Below are 6,000 nucleotides of genomic sequence, written 5' to 3'. Positions count from 1 at the left end.
ATCATCATCCCTGCTCCTCAGTGGATTCAAACCTTCATCTTTTCCATTTCAGGGTGAGAAAGTTTCGAATAAACCTTTAAAACTATATTGCACGAAAGGACACGTGATATCTACAGGCAAGACGTGTGCTCGTGTTGCTCTTTTAATTTTGTTTGGCGAGTTTCTACAAGTCCAGACATGGTGCAGTCGTGCTGTGCCATTAACTGCCACAGTCATTCCCACCATCGCTCCAGTACATATCCCGGTCCCTGCCACTGCTTCCAAGTTGGGAATGAGAAAGACGTCATCCCTTCGTTCTTTTTTTTACTGGAGCGACGTTACCGCATCTCGCATTGACCGCAATGCATTGCGGTTTTTTTCCACTGCCGACGTCATCCTTTCGAGCCCTATTTGAAATCCTTGAAAAACGTGATTCTCACGATTCCAGTGTAGCTTCACATGTCACGCATCTTTAATTTTTACTCCTGATTTAAAGCAACACTCAGGAACTTTCAGTTTTCGTTGATTTTGGCGGCACCAGTGGACAAAAGCGGTAGTGTTTTGCCTGACCGTTCCCATGAGGACTAGCGTGTGGCGTTCCCGGTGGGCATGCTGTCAGACTGAACTCGTCTTCATTTGTTTCCAGTGGCTGTGTGAAGGACGGATGGCGATGAGGTAATGAGTCTAAATGAATCTAAAGGTGGCTAAACAATGTTATATCGTGATGTGACGCATGCCGTAAAGCAGTCAACACATTTGGAGCTTTTTAGTGTGCAGGGTTCCTACCACCCTCTTCACAGCTGCTTAGTCCAAGTGAAAGCAATACTGACGCCCTCAGCCCGTGACAGAGGGGTCATTCAACTAGTTGTAAGTCGAAGTATCATCACAAAAGATATTACAATTAGATTAGTTGTGTAGGACTAGATGTTATTATCCCTCAGTAGATACCTATGGCACCGATGAGACACTGTGGCAGGCAAATGAGTGACAGCATCCTTTGGGTTGTCAAGTGGTTACCCTCCTTCTTAGGTGTTTCGCTGACAAGCCCACGACACCTCCAGAGGGTTCAGCAGTGAATCCCAGCGTCCTAGGTTCACCCCCATCAGCCATCAGACATTTGGAGGCCCAGGTCAAGTCCTTCCTCTTGCTCCATAGCCACTGACTCCCCTTCTCAGCAGCCCTGGAGAGGTCCCTGACAGCCTGCCTGTGAGCCTTACCCCGCACTCCCATCTCCCTAAGTAGCCTAGATGTTCAGAATCAGAATCAGAATCAGAATCAGAATCAGAATCAGTTTATTGTCATTGCACAAAGTGCAACGAAATTTCAAGCAGCATCCGTGTATATATAAAAAGAACAACCAACAATAGTGCAAATTTAAAAGGAAAACATAAATAGAAAAAAAAAAAAAAAAAAAAAAAAAAAAATCATATATAGAAAAGAACTTGCAGTATTTGCAGATTATTGCACATTTCCATGAGTGCGTGTCTGTCAGTGACCCTTCAGATTCAGTGCAGTGATGGCTTGTGGAAAGAAGCTGTTTCTTAGTCTGTTTGTCTTTGTTTTGATGGACCTGTAGCGCCTGCCAGAGGGTAACAGTTCAAACAGGTGGTGTGCTGGGTGGGTACTGTCTCTTTTGATTGCCTCAGCTCTGCTGAGGCAGCGGGATGTGAATAAGTCTCTGATGGAGGGAAGAGGGCATCCGATGATCTTTTCAGCTGTCCTCACCACTCTTTGTAGTCTCTGCCTGTCTGCCTCGGTGCAGTGGGAGAACCACACGGTGATGCAGTAGGTCAGGATGCTCTCGATGGTGGAGCGGTAGAAGGTCACCAGCAGCTTCTCACAGATGTTACTTTTCCTGAGAACTCTCAGGAAGTGCAGACGCTGCTGTGCCTTCTTAAAGACAGCTGAGGTGTTTGCAGACCAGGAGAGGTTGTCGGTGATCACAGTGCCCAGGAAGGTGAAGGTGTGGACCCTCTCCACTGGATCCCCGTGTATGAAAAGGGGAGGTGGATCAGACCTGCGTTTCCTAAAGTCCACGATGACTTCTTTGGACTTTGTGGTGTTCAGAGACAGGTTGTTTGCCGAGCACCACTCAGCCAGTTTCAGGACTTCATCCCTGTAGGCAGACTCATCGCCCCTGGTGATCAGTCCCACCACCGTTGTATCATCCGCAAACTTAATGATGGTGTTGCTGGAGTGGGCGGGTCTGCAGTCCGTGGTGTAGAGGGTGTAGAGCAGTGGACTCAGCACACACCCTTGTGGAGAGCCTGTGCTCAGTGACCGGGTGGAGGACTGGTGGGGCCCCAGTTTAACCGTCTGGGGTCGGTTTGTCAGGAAATCTTTGATCCAGGTGCAGGTGAGTGGGGGGAGTCCCAGATCGATCAATTTCCTGACCAGGGTGTCGGGGATGATGGTATTAAAGGCTGAGGTGAAGTCAACGAAGACTGGCTGATGTGGCTACGATGCCTCTGCAGCCTACTTGCACTGGGCGTACTTTCACACACCAGTCTTGTTCTTTGGCGTCTGCTGCGAGATCGGAATACCTCAGCATCTTCCGCTCATAGGCCTCCTCCACTGCATTCTCCCAGGGTATTGTAAACTCAATGATATAAGCGAGCTTATGCGAGGATGACCACAGAACGAGGTCTGGACGCAGATTGGTGGATGCAATCTCCGGTGGAAAGCAAAGTTTTTTGTCCAGGTCTGCTAGCAACATCCATTCCCGTGCCTTACCCAGCTGCCCACTGTCAGCTGAACTGGTATTGCAGCTTGTTTGACCCTCCCGGACAAAGAATGTTAGCTGTCGATGTGATGGTGGCTGAGGAAGGGCGTTTGTTCTTGTGCGTTGGTTTTCCAGCACTGCTGCAAGACACCTTAGCACCTGATTGTGTCGCCAGGTGTACCGGCCTTGGCTTAGGCTGATCTTGCATCCCACTAAGATGTGTTTTAGTGTTGCTGGACATTGGCATAGAGAGCATGTGGGGTCTTCACCATACCACTGGCTCAGGTTTGCGGGGGAAGGTAAAACATCGTAAGCAGCCCTGATTATAAAGCTTGCCCTGAATGCCTCCATCTCCCATAGATCTTTCCAGGAGAGTTTTTTTCTTCTCCACTCCTTCCCAAGTCATCCACTGCCCTTGCTTTGCCTGTGCCACAGCTTTTGATCACCTTCGAGCTTCTTCTTCCCGGCATACCTCCTGAACCACTAGCTGGCGCCTCTCGGCTGGATTAGCTTTATTCCAGGTGGGTGTGCCAGTGGAGAGACCGAGACCACTCCTCCCCTCCTGAACATGCCCCATGATGTCCCTGTGTCTAACTGCTGCCTTTGCATGCTCAGCTGCTGCCGGCGGGGTCCACTTCCTTCCAGTGTCAGGATAGGTGCTGCTTGGGCCACGAGTGGATCACAGGTACCCTGCAGGGTCATCTCCAACCTGACCTTGGCACACTTATACTCCTCTACCAGGCTGGAGATGGGAAGTTCTAACATCCCTCTTCCATAAAGCCCAATGCTGCTAAGGCACCTGGGAAGGCCAAGCCACTTCCTGACATAGGCGTTGACCATCCTCTCCAGCTTTTCCACCTTTGACAGCGGAATTTCATAGAGGGTCAGTGGCCAAAGGAGACGTGGAAGAAGTCCATACTGAATGCACCAGAGCTTCAGTTTACCAGGAAGCAGGGTCCTATCAATGTTCTCCAGGCTGCTGGCTATGTCCTTCCTGAGCTGCTCTGTTTGCTCTTTATCTTTGAGGGAAGCATCATACCAGTGCCCCAGGCTCTTCACCGGCTTCTCAGAGACCGTTGGAATGGCTTCTTCTCCAATGTGGAAACGGTGGTCTGACAACTTCCCCTTGATGATGGAGATGCTTCTGGACTTACTCGGCTTGATCTTCATGCGAGCCAGCTCGATGTTGTTCTGGAGCTTTCCTAGCAACTGCACTGTGCATGCCTTGGTCATAGTTAATAAGGTGAGGTCATCCATATAGGCCCTGATCGGTGGCAGCCTCAGCCCAGAACTTTTTTGCTGTCTGCCAACTACCCATCGAGAAGCCCGTATGATGACCTCCATGGCCAACGTGAATGCCAGTGGGGAGATAATGCAGCCAGCCATGATTCCCACCTCCAGATGTTGCCATGCTGTGGTATATTCTGCTGTAGTCACACAGAGCTGGATGTCCCGGAAGTAAGCCTTGACCAGGGTTGTAAGAGCTGATGGAACTTTGAAGTAGTCAAAGGCTGTCCACAGGAAATTGTGAGGGACTGAGCCAAAGGCATTTGCCAAATCCAAGAACACCACATGGAGATCTGTTCCTTCCTTCTTGGCGAGCTGAATCTAATGCCAAATGACACTAGCATGTTCCACACATCCCGCGAAGCCTGAGATGCCTGCTTTTTGGATTGACGTGTCAATCAAGTTGTTCCTTTGCAGGTAACTTGCCAGCCTATGAGCGACCACGCTGAAGAAGATTTTCCCCTCAACATTCAGAAGGCTAATCTGGTGAAACTGGCCAATTTCTGATGAGTCCTTCTCCTTGGGGATGAGGATCCCCCCGGCTTTCCTCCAGGATGTTGGAATCTCCTTCTTTTTCCACACGACCTTCATCAGTTTCCAGAGGAATTGCAGGACACCTGGGGCATTTTTGTAGAGCCTGTATGGAACTCCATTAGGGCCTGGAGCTGATGCGGCTCTTGCTCTCCGCACAATTTTGTCCACTTCATTCCACCTGGGTGGACTGATGTCTAGCTCGTATTCTATTGTGCTAATTGGTAGAATATCAGGTGGGAGTGTAATCTCTTCCTGTCGCCGGTCATCTGTAGAAGCTCTTTTTAGATGTTCCTCAAGGTCGGCCTTTGGCGCAGAGAATCTTCCGCTCTTCTCCTTTGTGAATATGCTTTTCACAAATTTGAAGGGATCTTGGTAAAAGCGCGATCTTGCTTGCTCCTTCCTTCTGCGTTTCCTCAAGAGGTTTTCTGCTCTTTTCAGAGATGCGAGCCTATCCTTGATTTCTACCTGCAGTTGGTTTATTCCCTCCTTCTCCTCCTCTGTGGCCTTCCTCCATGTTTTATTAAGGTTGAAAAGTTCCTTAGTCCATCCATCCATCCATCCATTTTCTACCGCTTACCCGGGGCTGGGTCGCGGGGGCAGCAGTCTCAGCAGGGATGCCCAAACTTTCCTGTCCCCAGACACTTCCTCCAGCTCTTCCGGGAGGATCCCAAGGCGTTCCCAGGCCAGCCGAGAGACATGGTCTCTCCAGCGTGTCCTGGGTCTTCCCCGGGGTCTCCTCCCGGTGGGACATGCCCGGAAAACCTCCCCAGGGAGGCGTCCAGGAGGCATCCTGAACAGATGCCCGAGCCACCTCAGCTGGCCCCTCTCGATGTGGAGGAGAAGCGGCTCTACTCTGAGCTCCTCCCTGGTGACTGAGCTCCTCACCCTATCTCTAAGGGAGCGCCCAGCCACCCTACGGAGGAAGCTCATTTCGGCCGCTTGTGTCCGGGATCTTGTCCTTTCGGTCATGACCCAAAGTTCATGACCATAGGTGAGGGTGGGAACGTAGATTGACCGGTAAATCGAGAGCTTCGCCTTTCGGCTCAGCTCCCTCTTCACCACAACGGACCGATACAACGACTGCATCACTGCAGACGCTGCACCGATCCGCCTGTCAATCTCACGCTCTATCCGTCCCTCACTCGTGAACAAGACCCCAAGATACTTAAACTCCTCCACCTGGGCTAGGGTCTCTCTACCTACCTGGAGAGGGCAAGCCACCTTGTTCCGGTCGAGGACCATGGCCTTGGATTTGGAGGTGCTGATCCTCATTCCTGTCGCTTCTCACTCGGCTGCGAACCGCCCCAGTGCATGCTGTAGGTCCTGGTTCGATGGAGCCAACAGGACAACATCATCTGCAAAAAGCAGAGATGAAATCCTGTGGTCCCCGAACCGGACCCCCTCCGACCCCTGGCTGCACCTAGAAATTCTGTCCATAAAAATGATGAACAGAACCGGTGACAAAGGGCAGCCCTGCC

Source organism: Salarias fasciatus, chromosome 4 (genome assembly GCF_902148845.1).
Source record: "Salarias fasciatus chromosome 4, fSalaFa1.1, whole genome shotgun sequence".
NCBI classification, from domain to species: domain Eukaryota; kingdom Metazoa; phylum Chordata; class Actinopteri; order Blenniiformes; family Blenniidae; genus Salarias; species Salarias fasciatus.
This window is presented reverse-complemented; position numbering follows the sequence as displayed.